Genomic DNA, 18,867 nt, shown 5'->3' with positions numbered 1-18,867 from the left:
TACTACAAGCAATGTGCTTTCACTGCTTTTGTCAGTGGAAATTTTCTTTTGAGCTGTATAATTGAAAAGCAATGCAGCAGCACAAAATATTACATGAGATGAGGAACATTTCAGTGACAGCCTTACAGCCCACAAATCAAAACATAATGCATTGTTTATCACAGATAATTTCAGGCTTTCCAACCCATTTTAATCTTTTTGTTAGCTTTTAAACAAACTCTCTGTCCCAATTTTAGAGACAGGAATAAGAAAAAACATTTGCATTCTCTTCTGAAGAATATTCATTATTCAGGGTAACAGAGAGAATAAACTGCAGAATATACTACTCTGCTCATGGTAGCTACTCTTTGCATGATAAGATACAAGCCAGTGAACCATCACTACACATTTTCTTTATTTAACTTTTAGGAAGCTGTAAGCTTCTCTGTTTCTATTCCTTGGCTTTGAATTCATTCTCTGCCTTATTTTAATATTTTCTAAATTAAAAAAAAAAAAACCTCACCAAAGTCAAACCTTTTTCATGCAGATGATGATGCCAGGAAATAATTCAGTAGCAGATTTATCCCTGAGAACAGAAACATTTTAAAAGTCATATCTCCATTTTTAATCATTTTTACTGCCTAAGAGAGAGCATTTTCTAGCGAGGTGTGTTTCCTCCTGCTTGGAGTCACAGTCTGTGTAACATCTGAGGTGCTGAAAAATGCACAAGAAGGTCAAAAATGTGATTCTGACACCAGTTTTAATTCAGCCAAAGTCATTCAAGGGAGAAAAAACCAAAACAACTTAGTGGTCTGTAGGTAAAGAGCGGTCAAATACTGGAATCATCTACCCAGAGAGGTGGTGGAGTCACCATCCTTCGATGTGTTTAAAAAAAGACTGGATGTGGCACTTGGTGCCACAATCTAGTTGAGGTGTTAGAACATGGGTTGGACTCGATGATCTTAAAGGTCTCTTCCAACCTAGAAATTCTGTGATTCTGATTAGCCCACCCCTGTGTAACCAGGATATCAATGTTGATGACAATTCTCATTTTCCTTACACATCTATCCATAGCCTGAGTATTAGCACATATGAGTGATAGCACTCAGCTCCTGAAGTCAGCAGAACTCCTCATGCTCACCCACTACAGCTGAATTAATCTCACTGCCTACTGATATCTCACTGATATCAGCCTCTCTCCTCAGGTGACCCACTTTGACCTCAATTTCCATGTTTAACAAAATCCCAGCTCCCCTCCAGTGAGAGCCCCCTGTGCTGTGTCAGTCACACCCTGCAAGGACAAGGGCCAACTAGCACAGAAAGGAAAACTGTGCAAAGCCAGCTCAGTTTGCTGACACCATTCAGGTGTTGCTCATTGCAGGCACCTCCTCTAACAAGATTTGCAGTGCATTTTTTACAAGAACATTTGGTTAAATTAGTATCTGCAAACTCCAGTGCCACACATGCATAATGCAGTGTGGCAGCTCTGAAGATTTAGTGAGGCTGCACAGAGAAGCACCCACAGTGATAAATGAAAAATGCAGGTTTTCAAAATACAAACTTTATGTCTCGAGACACCTGTTACTTGCTCAGAGCATGAATGGAAAACTACCAGAAATCAGAATAGGTGCTCTCATTAAACTGTTCATCATTTCTTACTCTATCCTGCAATATCAGCTGTGACCGTGTTCACAGGGGTCCAAGGACGAGGGAAGAGATGAGGATGTGACTCCATGTTTCAGAAGGCTTGATTTATTATTTTATGATATATATTACATTAAAACTATACTAAAAGAATAGAAGAGAAGGTTTCATCAGAAGTCTAGCTAATAATAGAATAGGAAAGAATGATAACAAAAGCTTCTGTCTTGGACAGAGAGTCTGAGCCAGCTGTGATTGGCCATTAATTAGAAACAACCACATGAGACCAATCACAGATGCACCTGTTGCATTCCACAGCAGCAGATAATCATTGTTTACATTTTGTTCCTTAGGCCTCTCGGCTTCTCAGGAGGAAAAATCCTAAGGAAAGGATTTTCCATAAAAGATGTCTGTGACAGGCAACCAGGTCTCTCTGGCTGGACCAAAACTATTGCTGTCCCAAATTCAGTCAGTGGGAGAAAGCCAAGCAGACAGCAAAACCTGGAACCAATCTTAATTTGGTCAAGGTGTAGGGATGTTTGAAGGACGGCCCAGAAGGTGATAAAGGACATGAAATGTCCCAGTCACTGATGTGACACTAAGGACAGTGCAAGGTCTAAAGGAGTAAATTGTAATCCAGCCTTGGCCTCTAAAAAAATTGCGAAGTAGGGGGATTGCATTCACACCCTTGTGCTTCAAAGGCAAGAAACTTCTGCTGCTGAAATGGAGAAAGGACAGTCCTGCAACTCTTAGTAATACCTGATGTAGCAAATTTTTCAAGATGACAGAAAAGCAAAGAAAAGAGCAACGCAGGAACACAACAGGGTTTGAAGACACAGTTTAACAGATTTCAATATTAATCAAGTTAAGGTAGATTGCCTTCAGGTTGCTTCTGTTCATGTATTTAATAATTTAGGTATTATTTTTACACATTTTCTGTACAGGAAAAAAATAAAAAGAGAAATTGATTTTAGATTTCTGAACTCTGTTCTGCCCTACTTCACCATTTCCACAGAGCTCCAGAGTGAAGCTGTCTGATTAAAATGCCAAGCAGGCATTTTGGCAATGAAGAGCAATAGAAATGCACAAGCGGGAATTGTGCCTTGGTAACTCACAGCCATGATGTGATTCTAACTTGGATCCTGCTGCCAGGAGCCCCAGGGACAGCCCTGCCATGGGTGGCACCACAACACAGGCCCTGCCCACAGCCCTTTCCCTAAATCTCCCTCTCTGTTCACACAGGTGAACGTTGTTCCCTCCCACCAACTCTCTCATCCTGCTGACAATTCCCAAAAGAGCAGCATTTGAATAATCAACCAGCCATTTGCACAGCTGTAATAGCAATAAGCCAATACCAGGGTCATAAACAACCATCCAAGTTCTTTTTTGTGATATTGTTTGCAAACATTTCTACTGGCTCTAGCAGAATAAGGCTGGGAATCATGAGTGAGCAGAGCAATTCCCACTGCAGCTGGATAAACCCTCCCTTCCCAATCTGTTACAGCTATAACAAGATACACATGGAGAAATAGTGTTGACCAAGGTGGAATAATATTTAGAGCAGAATGTCAGGTTCAGCCACAAATAGATTTGCTTGTGGAAGCAGCTGCTACATCCATTAGAATCTTTTAATAAACTGTTATGAAGATTGACACCTTGGAAATAATTAAGTATTCAGTATTTTTAGGTAATTACTGCAGCAATAACATCAGACGTGCTCATTTTCAGAATGAGGAATTATCTGTAGCTCCCTTTGCTGTGCTCCTTTTAATAATCCATAATAGTTTGACACCAATGATTATTACTCCAGGTTTCCAAGTTTCCAAACAAACTAATAGGAGCAAAAGAAACTGTTTACAGTCCAGGGGAATCCCATGAGCTGGTTGGATGGGGTTTCTAAGGGAAAGCACACAGGAGGCATGACGCCAAGGCACTGACACACAGCAAAAAACCCACATGTAAAGCTGTTGCCATCTTACTGCAAAAGTTCCACACTGTTGTCTCCTATCACAAAAGTTTCCTACCTTCTTGGTGTTTCTCGTGGGCATCTCCTCAGAGCACTGACTCTTTCTCCTTCACAAAACAGCCACTGACTCCACTTCCCTTCTCAGCCAGGCACCCCACTCTTTTATAGCACTCTGCTTCTCATTGCTTACACCTGTGGCCTGTTAAAGTCAGGCCTGCTCCTAATCTTTGATAATTGGCCCAGCTGCAACTCCTTAGGGGTGAGATTACTTTCTATGCTATCTTTATTTTCTTATATTCTATCCCCCTACATAAAGCAAATACCTCTAAGTCAAGATCCTGTGTAGAAGGACAGAAAAAACAGTACAGCAATGAAAGCAGCCATGAGAAAATGATGTGTCACTAACAGCCATGCTGCCAGGTTTGTTAGGTCACTCACAGTGACTGATAGGGAAGGGAAGTCCTCATACCTCTTACTTTGAGTCAGAGCCCTTGGGCCACCACCCAAACCAAGGTCCCAACCTTGTCTCTTCCACTGACACCTGACCTCAGACTTGTTCCCCAAGCCCTTTGAAGGGCACAGGCTCATCCTGGATGTCCAATCACCGCATTTGCCAAGTGAGACGCCAGGGCCTCTCCTGGTTCCACACTCACACAGCACATCTCCACATAGAGCCAGACTCAGGCTCACGCTGCTTCCAGGCATCACTTCACCTGCTAACTGCAAAAATCACAAACCCAAAACTTCCATAGGCACACTGGTTACTTTTGCTTTGAGCTGCCCAGTTAAGCCACCAGGGTTCCCTGTGAGGCAGCATTAACAGGATCTCAAGATGCAGATGGGATTTCTGAGTGCAGCAAACTTCACTCTGCTCCCCTGCACAGTGCCTACCTGAGCTCATTTTAAGAGCAGAGTGCCCAGGCCAGGTTTCAGTGCTGTCCCCTCCTGCCCAGTGTCACCAGTCCAGAATTCAGCAGTGTCCCTGATCCCCCAGTGCCACTGGGCTGGAATGACAACCTTTGGGCCCTGACAGGTTGAGAGCAGCTGCACTCAAAGAAACTGCTCTGCCATCCTAAAAGAAATTTAGAGAATCAAAAAATTAAACAAAAATAAATACACATCAATTAGACAACAAGGCCAAAGTCTAGAAAATGTTACCGAGTTAAAAAAAAAAAAGACTGAAGCAATAAAGGTTAAAACAAAACGGTCTTGTCGATAAAAAATGCTTCAGTAGCTTTAGAACTACCTAAGAGGGGCTTTGGCCTTATCACTTTCAGTAAATCTGGAGGTTTGTTTTGTATTTTAACTTAAATGTCAAGTTATAAATGCACTTTGAACTGAAAATGCATTTTTAAAAAACCTTTTCAAAATGGGATATTCACTACAACTAACCATTTTCCCATCAACAGGCTTGGCTTTGACAGAAAAATGTCAGCATAAAACATTCCCACAGCTCCATTCTGAGCTGCGTGGCCCCCAATGAGAGGATAGTCCTGGTCTGGAGTATCTGAACCATCTGAAAACATCTCTCAGTGCCCCGCCATGCCCAGACAGCTTTTCCCACAGCCTGTTCAGAGCTGATGTTGCCTCATCAGGATTTTCAGCTGCTGCCTCTCTCTGCCCTCCTAGCAGAGGTGCTCATCAGGAACCTGAGGGTCCCTCTGTTCAAATACAGGGATATTGTTCTTGGATGGATAAATGCAGTTATTAACCCCCACTTTGTCTTCATTTGCTCCCATCACAGCAAAGACAAATACCTGGCCCATGCACAGCCTCTGCCCAACCCCATTAACGTGTGGTTACAAGAGCTGCCAAAGGAGAGATTAACAGCTCCTCATTTATTTTAAAGCATTTCCTGGTTTGTTTTTGAAATGCACCATCTGTGCCTGCACCAGGATGTGTTAATGAAAGCTGGCTCCTGGCTCTTTTAGGGCACAAAAGTGATTTTAAGTGCCCCAGTGGGCTGGAGCCTGGACCAGAAGCTGCAGCAGTGACTGTCAGTAGCTGTGGCAATGGCACATCCACCTTTCCACCTGGAAAACTCATCCCAAAGATGCCAGGAGGTGTCTGAAGGAGGCTGTGAAAAAGCCACCAGCAACATCCAGACTCCTTCACAACTCTGACAAAATGAGGCCAAGGAGAGTTTAGCAGCCATAGATTTCAAGTAATGATGGGATTCAAACAGCTGGAATGGAGGCACACTCCCACAGATGGTTCTTGCATTTGCTTTTGTTGTGGTTTAGCCAGTAGAATTTGGGATAACTGTGTCTTCAGGATCCCCAGGCTCTACTAAAGCTTCATTTGCCATCAGCTCTGTTTTTATTTGCATTGCTACAGGAGGTACCTTGGCATCTGCAAGGCAAGGCAGAAAGGCTCACCAAGTGGATCAAAGTGTGGATTAGGGCACAAGTTGACTCTTTAGATAAACAGACAAAACCTGCAACTGAAGTGTGCTTTGAAGAGGAACTTTAAATTTTATTAAATCTGTTTGGTGCTCCCTGACTGTGTACTCAAGACAGACAGCCCAGACTTTTATCCTGCTTAAGCAAGCAGTAAAGGTAGTTAAATTCCACAGCAATTCTCTCAGACCAAAGCACATTTCCACAGCAGATAACTCAGATTATGCTAACAAAGCAATGGATTCACTTTTCCCCCCCTCAGATGGTAATGCTGTTAAAAACACAGAGCCAAGTAACAGTGTCCTGGCTAGAAAAAACCCATCAGCTTTGTGTTATTAAATAACAATATCTCTGTCTGCTCAGAACTTCCATCATCTGGGGGAGACAGAGAAGGAAGGAAAGGAGGAGGAAATGAGAGTGGGACAGAGGTGCTAACCCCTGCCTTTAAAGAATTTGCTCCATTTGGTAAAAGTGACCCAGCTCTGTTTCTAGAGATTAAAATCTGAGCCTCATATCAACAGTCTGCCTCTTCCTGAGGAACAACACCACAAATTTCAGCATCTCCATCTGGGGAAGTGGTACCAGTTATCCTGGGAGAAAAATCAGAATGTTTCATGACCAGACCAAAAATTAGGTAAACTCTGGAAAAACAACAGTAAACCCTGGAAACACAAAGTTTTATTCCACATTTAAAATGAAACAAACCTACTAAAAACAGAGAAGTTAAAAAAAGTTTGAATTATGCCTGAAGAGACCTTGGCCATATGTGGTGCCATATTCAGAAATTTCTTTCTAGGCTGCTGTGCCCCTGTTCCATTTGTTAAATTATTTTTATGTTAGTGAGAATGATTAGGTTTCTTGTGCAGTTATTGGGGCCCGAAAGGCACCTTTATTTACCTCATTTATCATATGCAGCAGCATTCAGCTGAAGTCTAGAGGTAAACAATCTAAAATAGCAATATTCTTGCTAGAAATGCAGTCATCTTGACCACAGGAGCTTTGGAAAAATGCAGATTTAAACTGTTCACATTACTGTTTTATCTACATTTCAGTCTGAATCACTAACTTATCATCAAGCTCAGCAATAAAGAAACATGGAAAGAAGATATTAAATATTTATGCCTACAGTACCTTACAAGTTTTCATTGAAATATTAATTGTAAAACAAAAGCACAACTGTTCCAGCTACCAGGAGCAGCAAAGGCAATACTTAAAGCCAACTAACAGTGCCATAGACAATTAAGTCTGGTGTGCTAAAAGAATTGTTAGCTCAATTTAAATTTGTCAAGGGAAAAACTTTGAAAATATATATTCAGAATATTTGTCAGTCACTCTGCAATCGGCACCTGCTAGAACTGTTACAGGATAAACAAAAACTGGGGAAATATCTCCCTGCCCTGGCTCCCCAGGTGATGCAGAGTTTGTGTCACAGGATTCCCGCAGCTTTGCTCACGCACACCAGGACTGACACCCCAGCAGAGCTGCCCTCAATGGTCACAGCAGAGCAGGAGCCACTTCTCACCAGCCCTGGCAGCCTTCTGTCAGGCCATTTTCTTAAAAGCTGGTCTGTTCCATCAGAGAATGTCTTTTACAGATATTCATTTTATTTTTTACAAGAAATAAAAGCTTACTGCAATCTGAGAGAAATAAAATCTGGTCTTTGCTGAAAGAGCCCATAATAAAAGGCAGCCTGTGTGGGTGAGGAGGAGAGAAAGCCAGCTAAAATGGGCTGAAGAGAAAAATCAAAGTCTAGTTGGGATAAATGAAGAGAAGCCTCTCCTTCACAGAGATTAAATTATTAATTATCCCGGAGAAAGGCCTGTGTTTACCTCAAACATGTTCAGTGCCTTGACAAGGGCCACCATCGGTGCTGCCTTAAAGCAGCACAGCACACACAGAGCTGCTCAGCTTATTGCATTACAGAGGATTTTAAACACTGCTGCTCCTCAAAGGCAGCGAGATGGGGTCAAGAACATAATACCCATTGCAGAGAAATCTAATTCCAAAGCTGGGAAAGTCTCTTCCCACCCCAAAATGGCTTTAGGTATTGAAATGAATCCTGTATTACAGCTAAGCTTTGGTCAAAGCAGAAATTCTGACAGATTTATTACTACCTTATCAAGTGACTTCATGGCTTCAAAAAATACATATATTCTTCTAAAATCCATTTATCTAGGCAGAATTTAATAGTTGCAAGAAGTATGCTTATTTAATTGAAATTTGCTCCTAGCATGTTACTCCAGGGCTCTCTCCATCTGCAGCACCCCACCAAGGCGAGCATCCTTTTATTCCTGCTGTCTATCTTCCACATTCAGAGCCCACTTAAAATCATGCTAAGGCACTTTCCTTTATGCCTTTGCATTCTCAGAAAATTGCTTTTTAACTTGGGTCAGCTTCAATTTTAACTTTATTTTTTAGGAAATGTTTTTTAATCTGCAGCAGCTCAGCATTTATATACCTCATTTTGCAGTGCTGCTGGGGAAGAAATGAAGGAAGTGGCCGGGGCCTCATCACCCCAAAGCAGTGCACTGTGTTCATCAAACGTGCTGGGAGGCTCTGGGGGAGGCAGCAAAAATGGGCTGCAGGTCTGGCTCAGCCCTCCCTGCCTCCAGCACGAGGTGAAATCCCTGCTGGGTGTCAGGACCTGCTCTGTGCTCACGGCCCCACTGGACCATCTCAAAGCATTGCACTTCTGCAAATTTGCTGGTTAATGAAAAATTCTAAAAGCCCTTCCAAGAGCTAAGGACAGCCCTGGAGAAGGGTAAGCAGAAATTATCACTCAGCTAAAAGCTTTCAGTTGCATTAGCAGACATCTGGGATGAGTTGTTCAATTCAGGGCACCTCAAAAGGAGTTGGCAGGATGAGCCCCAGGTGAGCTGCAGCCCCTGGATCTGCAGGACCCCCCCTCCAGCCCCAGGTGAGGTGACACCAGGGCTCTGGGAGCACTCACTGGCAGCACAGAGAGAAACATCTGGCAGAAAGGAAACCAGAAAGAGAGAGGATCTAAATTAGAAACTAGGAAGATGTTCTGGACTGTGAGACCAAGGCTGTCCAGAGGAGCTGTGGTCACCCCACCCCTGGAAGTGTCCAAGGCCAGGCTTCATGGGGCTCTGAGCAGCCTGGGATGCTGGAAAGGGTCCCTGCCCATGGAAAGGGGTGGGACTTGGGGATCTTCTATCATTCTGTGATGTTCCATATAATTGAGACCGTAAACATTAAACAAGTCTTTGACTAAATGCATATTAGTAAAGAAACTCCTTACCAATTAATGCATGTAGGCTACACACTGAGCTTCTCAAAGTTAATGAAGAAGCATTTCAAATACATATTCTGCTGGGTATGGTTCCCATAATAAATTCTTAGTGTAGAGAGGTTGATGCTTCATATTTCCTTTAGTCCACTTGCAATCACAATGCCAAGTGCACTTATCTGAAGGACATTATTTTAATGAAGTCATTTGTGCCCTTAAAAATTAATATGTCAGAGCAGTTAAAGTCTAGTGACTGTAACCAAACCAAATAATGTATAATGGAGAGATGCAGTGAGAAAAAAATACAGCCTGAAATCAAGGTTAAAGTAGTTAACCTTAGGAAAAAGAGGGAAAAGAAAAGCCAACAGCAATTATATGTCCCCTTGACACACCATAAAGAATACCATTACATTGTCATCACCCTACAGCATAGAGTTGTGAATTGAGATTATTAACCATCACTGCACTGTGCACTGAAGGCACCATGAAATTTATCCTCATTCAAGGAGATAAAATAATATTCTTGTGGTCTAGAGACACTTGACTTAAGAGAAGCCCCTTTAGCAGCACAGTGCCAGAGCATCTCAGACAGCCATGACTAGAACAGTCCTTTTGGTTGTAAAGAGTTTTGTGCAAGCCAAATACATTGCAAAAATATGATGCAACATTCACTCTTCCAGTTCTTTAAGCCAAGTCATACAGAAATTGCTATTTCATTCCATCAGTTCAGGAAAATTCTTCCCTCATTTTTGCATAAAGCCACAACAGACTTTTGGCAGCAGCCCCTTAAATTAGACCAGCTCCAACTCAGGGCTTCTTGCCTTTAAATAATTCATCTTTTCCCACATTCAGGTGAAAGTGAACCATGTATCATCTGAAATGCCAACCATATACAAGAATACAAAGTGCACCTGTTGATGTGCTATGGCTTCATCCCTTTTCCTACCAGGAGATTTTCTCCAGTGAATCTGTGATTCCTACCAGCAGTGACAGAGCTGGTCCCTGAGAAATGACAGCAAACGTTCACAGACAGAACTGAGGCTCCTTCCTTCGGAATTCCAGCAGATTCCCCGCCCTTTGGGTGGTGGGAGGGGATTCCTAGGTAAGCATAGAGGAAGTTTAAACACATGAAGAGTTAACCCAAATTTCCTGATACCCAACACCCCCCCTCACTTTTAGCAAGTGGACAAGATGTTTCTCTCCTGCACAGAAAGACCATGACCACTGAACCCAGCAATCTAACACCACAGCAGCTCACTTAAACTGCTGCTCACACAGGGGCTTCCTTCATTATCAGCTGCAAACATTTCCAGACAGAAAAGCACCATCACATTTGCAGAACCCATCACAGATATTTATGTGTTCTTCTTCTTGGCCCATGGAATTTACTGGTTTGATAAACTCCCTTCTCTTTTTAACACAACTTAGCAGTCTCCAAGGTGCACCTCCAAACTAGATTAATGTACCTCCAGAACATTCATAAGGTAAAGAAATGTAATTTAATTTGTGATTGCATAAACCAGTCACGGAAGCCTCCCAAGAAGCCTGAGTTTTCATTTCTTTCATAGTAGACATTTAATTATATGATAATTACTTACAGCTTGCAGCTCAGCTTCTACTTTTATGAAATATAAATTGCTCTTCACTCAAAAGTGCAGGATGAGCATTTAAAAGGCTTCATTAAGTAGGTTTTAAGATTTTTTTGACAACTTTCTTTAAGCTGTGGAAGGGAAAGCAGATGTACCTGTAAACTGAAACTTGCTTCACAGAAGAACAAAGTAGAATTGCTAATGTAATGCCAGGATGGATGAGCCTTTACAAGAAAAAAATATTAACTTTTAACAAACACATTTTTTTTCAATAACAAACAAAATATTTCTGTCAAGCTGCATGATAAAAGGGACCAGAAGGGAATAAGCAGCATTGCCAGATCTCAGACATGAACAACAAGGCTCTTTACCCTAAATTTCCACAGCTTGGAAACCTGAGTTGTGTCAGACTCACACCATTATTAAAGCAGCCCAGCCAAAAACCCACCAACTCAATTGTGGCTTCCTAAAAGCTGGAAAACAGGAATTATGAAAGCAGAAAGTGAAAGACAAGAAAAATACCTTCACATGAATTTATGTATTGTAATTCTGTGACTGTTTTGACCTTGATTTTAGATCATTAGGAGATGGCAGTGCCGGTACTTCTGCCCTCTCATATTTTCACAGGGCTACAATATCGCACCTAGGAACAAAGGTATGGGGACACAGAATAATGAAAAGCTGCAAAACGTTGTGCAGGCATTACTGCAGCTCCCTGTTGGCCACACAAACACCCCACAGTGGTGGCAGGAGGGTGCTGCTGGCTGCAGGCCCTGCAGGAACCTGACCAGGCAGGCAGGGAGCTCTGCCCCAGGGCTGCGGCTCCATCCAGGCAGGGCAGGGGAGCTGAGAAAGGCTGAGGTGGGAGCTCTGAGACTCCAACAGGTCAGTTTGTCTAATTTCAGATCAGCAGCTGGGTATGCCCATACTACTAATCCTATCTGGATTCATGAAACATGAATATACAACATGGGACAATGAATCTGGCACGCACAACCTGCCTGTAAATTCTGCTTGGCAGCTTTGTCTGCCGCCCTCCAAGCCAGTACCCCAGAAGGGAAATTCTCTCTGGAGCAGAGGAACACAAAAGCTGAGATTTGCCTAGAGCAGTGCACTGCTAAGGAAGCTGTGCAGATCTGAAAAACCCAGACTGAAAGGCTCAGTTAAGCTGCACTAAGTCTTGGTATGGACACTCTCACTCAAAATTAAAAAGCACCCCTCATACAAGTGAGGCTTATTAATTCCCAAGGGAAAACAAAGCTTATTATGATTTTTTGTCACTTAAATTCTGAAGTAACAAGCCTACTGAGAATTTGATCATTTGGTTTAAAAGGCACTTTGGAATAATTTTCCTTAGGGCACCCATCCAGAGCAGCATTTGCAGACTGCAGTGACTTTTCAGACACTGAGCACTCACACCACCCCAGAGCCACCTCTCTGCGGCTCAAAAACTCAGTTTATGGTTTTTCCTTCTTCTGGAGATGACACACCCCAAATAGTCACTTTTAATTGTGGCCATGGGCAAGCAGTGCCCCAGACCCTGTCCTTACACAGAGGCTGTGAACAGTGCCCCTAACCCCAGCTGGCTGGAGTCAGCCATGGTCCAGGGGAAAACAAAGAGCCAACACCCTACAGCAAGCTGTGCCTTGGCTGAAATGAGCAGAAAAGTTCATCTTTATTTCATATAGTTTACAAAAGGGCAGAAAATGCCACGCCATTTCATTCTGAATAGCTTCTTCCATTATCTACTGCAGCACGTAGCACTTAGCAGCTAAATAACAGCAAAGGAAGGAAATTAAGAAGTATAGAGGAGCAAAAGGAGTTGTATTTGCAGCTGAGGCATGGGGAGAATTGAGAGAGGGGCAAAGGCTGCTTTGTGTAGGACTGAACATAACTTCTGTACCCTTACACCAGCACAGTCTGCTGGGGTCAGGCTCTCAAACACCCTCATATTGATCAGTAATGTCTCAACCTATAGAAAACAGCTTAATGCTGCAACAAAAGCTACTTGGCAGCACATAAAATATTTAAAAGCATTTTTTGAGCACAGGTGCTGAAGGAAGGGTTGTCTGTGGGCTGCCCAGCATAGGAGGGTCTCTCCCAAAGGGAAAAGGGCACTTAGAGCTCCTGTGAGAGGTTTTGGCCACACACTTTGCCTTGAAAGGGCACAATATTTTTACAGCTGCTTTTCTGAAACTTATCTCATGTCCAGAGGGGAAAGGGGAGGACAGGAGACAGGGAGACATCACAGCCTTCTTTGTCCTGGCCTCTCTGCACTACAGCTATTTCCACACTACACCTGGAGAACCATTCAGTGAAATAGTTTGAAGGCAGTGGGGAGGTAAGGAGAACACCTGATCACACAGACCCATAAAAATAAAAGGTTTCTCTTTAAAGTTCCATTAAATCTGGGTGAATTTTTGCATCTGCAACAACTGCACAATTAAGACTGCAAGAGATAAAGTTGTAATTTAAACCTATAATTAAAACAAAACTTTAAAAGAGCAATCTTTTATTCTTTCCAATCTGTTCTTTTAACATTTTATCAGTTTAAGGCACTTTTAAAGCCCACAGCAAGATATAACACCATACTCTTCCCAGAAAGTGAAGTAGCAGGGCCTCAGAAAACATCTGCATCAGGCAGGTGCACTTTGTGCTCCAGTGAAGAATGCCCCATTTTTCATAGTTGGATACTGCTGGGGAACCTCATTAGAAACCAAATTACTACCTGCATCAGGTTTACACTAATGTATTGACATCTACAGCACTTGTTAAATGAACCGTAAATCCAATACACTGAAGTCATTTTCAACTGAATCAAATCAGGTTTCAGTCACAAGAATTACAATTGTCATATGCTTAAAGCTTGGCACTTTCCTGGTGTCTCCAGCTAGATCATTTCAGACACAGAGAGAAAATTGTGAACCTATGAAAGAGCACAAGCTAAATTGGACTCACTGCAAGCATACTAAGCACAGGGTGAGGAGTTTGAGGATGATAATTGACTCTAATTGACTGCTTGGTAAAGCCACCCAGGCATCCACAGGCACTCCTCACTAATCTGTTTTCAACAGATGCTATTTTCTTCTCCTTAGTTAATTTATACTTTCTTGTTATAAAGCACATTGTTTGCATTTCAGAGAATATTTTAATTTTAGATCTCCACCTCCTGGTACCCCAGTGAAGCTATGGCTTTGTGGGACTGTGGGTCCTGCTGCAGCACACAGGGACTGTGCACAGCCCTGCCCAAGGTTCTTTCTCAACAAGAAGAAAAATGCCCTCCAGGCCTTGGGAAGCAAATTCACACTCAGGTTTTGCCTCTTCCCTTCACATCCACCACTGGTCTTCTTTTAATACTGATATAAAAATGCTTAACCCAAATGTGAGTGAGGACAGCATTAACCCCAAATTTCATTATTTTCCTGGGGTTGATGATTTCTCAGTAAATCCAGGTCTGTCATGCAGTGCCTGACCACATGCACAGAACAAAGGGGGATGTCAGCAAAAGGACAAAACCAGCCTACTCTTGCTCCTTCCCCCTGTTCCTCCAGCTTAGCTTTTCAGCTGCTTAAACCGAGATATTTGAAAGGCTAATTCAAATTCAGTACAGCTACGAATTTGAACTAGCAGATTTGTCCAGCTTGATTTTCCTCCAGACTCACACAGACACTTTCCCTAAGTGGCCTTAGTTCTGCTTAATTCATTTCCCAGAAACAGAAAACAGCAAAATGCAAATTAAAAAGGAAATATATATGAGCCAGCTCCTCTACCAGCATAAATCGAACCTGGTACCAGCGAATCACTCTGATACTCAGAGTCTGAGGAACCAGCTCCTAATCAAGAGTTTATATAGATTACATTCATTTACTAGGCCAGACTTTAAACAATCTCTTTTGGCCGCTCACTTCCTAAATCCCAGGCAGGCTCTCTGTGCAAATCCTCCTCCCTTTCCTGGGAGCACTGCTGCCTCCATGATCTGCTCCAGCAATAAAGAGATGCCCCTTGGAAGAATGGCCACACAACAGAACAAAAAGCCACATTAAATTTGTGCAGCCTGGAAGAAATTCTGATCAGTCAGAAATAATTGGTGACCTTCTAATATGAGAAGAAACCTCAGTGGAAGGGGTGGGCACCACTTGCTTCCATTCATGCACAGAGCTGGATTCTTTGGAGAGCTGAGGCTATCCAGTTGGATGGAGCTCTCACTCCTTTGGCCACTTTCCATCCCCATTTACCATTTCCCACAGTGTTTTCAGCCTGTTCCTGGAGGGTCCAGCAGAAATTCATCCTGCCAGTGTATTCAAGGACACACTTTTGTGACACACCATGACTCACCTGATGCATTCATAAGCTGATGTGAAGGTGAGGATCACCCACACAGTGCATCTCATTCCCATTTTGTGGCTGAAATGCTGGATCTGCCCCTAGCCCAGGGCTCCTGAGCCTCCCCAAGCTGGCAGGGAGTCAGCCTGGCCCTGAACCCAGCACACAGGCAGGCCTGGACCAGGACAAGCTGGCACAGCTCAGCACAAGGCATTGGGCCATTTGCTCAGTGCGTTTACTATCAAATGAAAGGTCAGCAACTCACTGCAGAAAAACAGAGAAAATGCTGGTAAACTGAGGTGAAAACGCAGCCTCAAGCAAAGTGAAGATGGTCAGAGTGAAGATCACACTTACCTTGGAACAGATTTGTTCTCAATTGCTTCTTCCTTCCAAGTCTCAATTTCTTTTTTGTCATTTTTCCAATATATTGTTAATTTCTTACTCCCCTGTGAACAAGCATCTTGCACACAGGTTTCATATGGATGCAACTCCTTTCCACTGCTTCCCTGGAGTGCTCAGTGTGGCCATCAAGAGGTGGATGAGGATGCCATGGTGCTGGCATTGATTCACCTCAGCCATTCCTGCAGCGAGCTGGGAAGGCTGCACCCTCCTCACCACATCATTGGCAACTCCCTACACTTTAACCACGGTCATTTTAGCCCCCTCCAGCCTGCAAAATAAAAGAGTAGCTGTTAATTTAGCAGCTGTAGTTTGCTTTACACCCTCCAGAGCCAGCTGCCATGGGGAACCTTCCCAGGATGCTCACCAGATAATAAAAACATGGGTGGGGAAACCAGGGGTAACCTGCACTGGCTGATCCAGGAGCTCTGGAGATCTCCATAACTAAACACATGAGAAAGAATAAAGTCTGTGATTCCACTGTAGCTGAGTCTATCACACACACCCTCTGGGAACCTCATGTTCTTCAGAGGATTAGGGGACCACACAACTGCACTGGGCTTCCCTTTATGGAAGACAGAAAACCTGCAGGGCAAGCAGGGAACAGAGTCAAAGAAAGTCCATTGGGTAAAGGGAAAAGGGGTTCAAAATACTCCCAATGAAAGGGCAATGCCAAGAAATTGAGGTTAGTTCAGAGCCAGTTACAAAAGCTCAGAACAAAGAGTGGCTACATGAGCCTTTAAAAACTAGTAGCAGATGCAGAAATAAAAGTCAATCTTAAAATTAGTTGTAAAGGAGATACATGAAATCCCCAACATGCTAACAGGTCAGAAAGGTCCTTTCACTGTAGAGCTCTCAAAATACAACACAACAAACAAGTTTGCTAATGCTGAGAGTCGGGATCATTTTCTTGTAGCACAGTCTGTGCCCATTCATAGTGCAAACCAGACAGAGCAAGTGCACCAAGCCACATAATCAGCACAGAAGGATCAAAGCACCTTCCTCAAACATCTTTGATGAAGGCTTCTAACTCTTGAATTACCTCCTATGCTTCAATTTATTATTCTTGATGACAGTATTTTGTTTTCATCCAAACTAATTATGCCCAAATCAATGGTAATGCTAGATTTGGCATCAATTATCCCTGTAGATGCTCTCAACTTAAATCATCCCTTTGCACACAGATGATTCCCTTGGCTACCTCCTGCCAGAGCATCGACACCTGAGTATTTATTTCACTCATTATCTTTATGCCCATCTCTGGAATTTGATAGAAACCACAGGAATATAAACAGCTTCCCCCTCCTGTGCTCTGCAGGCATCAGAATCTGGGCTCCCTCAGCAGAGAGCCACTGTCCAACAGCCTGCTCAGAAACTGCCCTGAAACTGAGCTGTGCTCACACAATCTCCCTCAGTCACAAGCCCTGCACCAGACAAGGTGTCCCAGCAGGTCACTTGTGGAGCTTTACAAGACCAGGTTAACTGATGCACCAGACCAGAGCCTCTTCATTTCAATTATTGGAGCGTCAAGAGTTCAAGAAAGCTGAAAACTGTTGGGGTTTTGTTTTGTTTTTTTTTTTTTTTTTTTGTATATCATAAAGACTTACACAGTTTTGCAGCTGCCTCTCCAGTTGTCCACTTCTCCAAGTCTTCCCTGGCCTGGAAGGGATTACTCAATTCTGAAAGAGAAGCAAAGCCCACAGTGATTGGGGTGACAGACGGATCCACCTGCTGGCACAAAATCACATTTTCTGTCTATCCCACTTCCAAATCAGAAAACAAAAGGAAAATTGCCCATTGGAAGCTAAAGGCTTCTCCATTATCATTATTTACATTATTATTATTTACCTTTTTTCCTCCTATAAAAATCACCTAGGTAAAAGTAGTCACTTGACATTTGCAGAGGAAAAAAAACCATAACAAAAGAGATGCAAACATTTTTTATGACATTCTGACTCAGAATGTAAAAATCATCTCAAATAGCCCCTGTACATCTGAAAATTGTGTTTACTCTTGAGACAAGTAGGATTAGTCTCAGTGACAGATTAATTTGCTTTTTTGGTACAGAAAAAGTGCTCTGTGGGGTGAACACAAACACTGCAGGCTCCAGAGGACTGCAGGAGAGCATTTCACCTCCAGGTCACTGCTTCAGGTTCCATCTGGAGGCGGGGACAGAAGAATTTTTAATGTCTGATGTTCAATGGTCTATGTGAAATGAGTTTTGTTGTTGTGCCTTCAAGTTAACACCACTGACAGTCTCAGTGCTGAGGCAAGAGCAGTGAGCAGCAAACCCTCCTGCACCCTGAGGTTCTGTTTTCATCTCATTGCAGGAGCTCCATGCTGCTGTCTCCTATCACAAAAGTTCCATACCTTCTTGGTGTTTCTCGTGACCAGCTCCTCACAGCACTGACTCTTTCTCCTTCACAAAGCAGCCACTGACTGCAGCTCCCTTCTCACCCAGCCACCCCACTCTTTTATAGCACTCTTCTTCTCATTGCTTACACCTGTGGCCTGTTAAAGTCAGGCCTGCTCCTAATCTTTGATAATTAACCCAGCTGCAACTCCTTAGGGGTGAGATTACTTTCTACACTATCTTTATTTTCTTATATTCTGTCCCCCTACAAGTTTCCTTGCCATGGAGGAAAGTCTGCTCCTGGGCTGGCAGTACTGCAGTTCTTCAGTAACAAAACAAAGGTTTCTTAACATTGAGGCTTATTAACTCATTGCGTGTCACCAGAATTAAAATTGTTCCAAGTGAATGCTGAAGGCAGCACTTATAACCCAAAAGAATCAGTTAAAACTCAGATCCGATGCAGAGATGAATAGGCTGCTCTCCTCTAGAAGTTTCTCCTTTTCTTCCTATTTGCAGACATGTGGCTTTCTCTGAAAGGAATGTATACAGTCCCAAAGCCTAGGAGCCTGCAGTTTTGGAGCATTTCCAGAAACACATTGCACCTGGAAAGGTCTGCTGTGGGCAGATGGAAATGAGCAATAAGCCATTTTTCCTTTAGGCAGTCCCACAGCACCAATAATGCTGCCCAGAGGCCTCGTTCCCTGCCTGATCTGCATTTTGAGGTACTTTTTCTCCTGTGACATAACACACTTAATGTCTCTTAAAAGCAAAAGGCTACTTGAGATTTCCCAAGCTGAAACACGGTTTTAGAGGCCAGGACTGGAGACAGACATTTGGTTGCAGGGAGAGCACTGCTGCTCCAGCACTGCTGCTCTGCAGAGCCCTGGGGACAGCTGCTGACAGGGAAGGGCACACAGCAGAGAGGATCAGGGACCCTCCAGCCTCAGGGCTCATAAAACCACACTGCA

General features: G+C 43.1%; 1 long non-coding RNA gene across 3 annotated transcripts; it reads right to left on the bottom strand.

Annotated features, from left to right (window-relative positions):
* Positions 1 to 5,778: 5,778 nt before the first annotated feature.
* On the bottom strand, positions 5,779 to 17,994 carry LOC135447733 (uncharacterized). 3 transcript variants are annotated; one of them, XR_010440280.1, is made up of 6 exons: positions 17,917 to 17,994; positions 17,154 to 17,225; positions 15,502 to 15,817; positions 15,160 to 15,411; positions 10,834 to 10,955; positions 10,170 to 10,333 (listed from the first exon to the last, which is right to left on the bottom strand). It is a non-coding gene; the product is annotated as an uncharacterized LOC135447733 (long non-coding RNA). The 3 variants fall into 3 exon arrangements; XR_010440279.1 differs by lacking the exons at positions 10,170 to 10,333; positions 10,834 to 10,955 and adding an exon at positions 5,779 to 5,938; XR_010440278.1 differs by lacking the exons at positions 10,170 to 10,333; positions 10,834 to 10,955 and having other exon boundaries at positions 12,467 to 15,411.
* Between the last annotated feature and the right edge of the window lie 873 nt (positions 17,995 to 18,867).

This window comes from Zonotrichia leucophrys, chromosome 4A (assembly GCF_028769735.1).
Source record: "Zonotrichia leucophrys gambelii isolate GWCS_2022_RI chromosome 4A, RI_Zleu_2.0, whole genome shotgun sequence".
Lineage (NCBI taxonomy): Eukaryota > Metazoa > Chordata > Aves > Passeriformes > Passerellidae > Zonotrichia > Zonotrichia leucophrys.
This window is presented reverse-complemented; position numbering and strand designations above follow the sequence as displayed.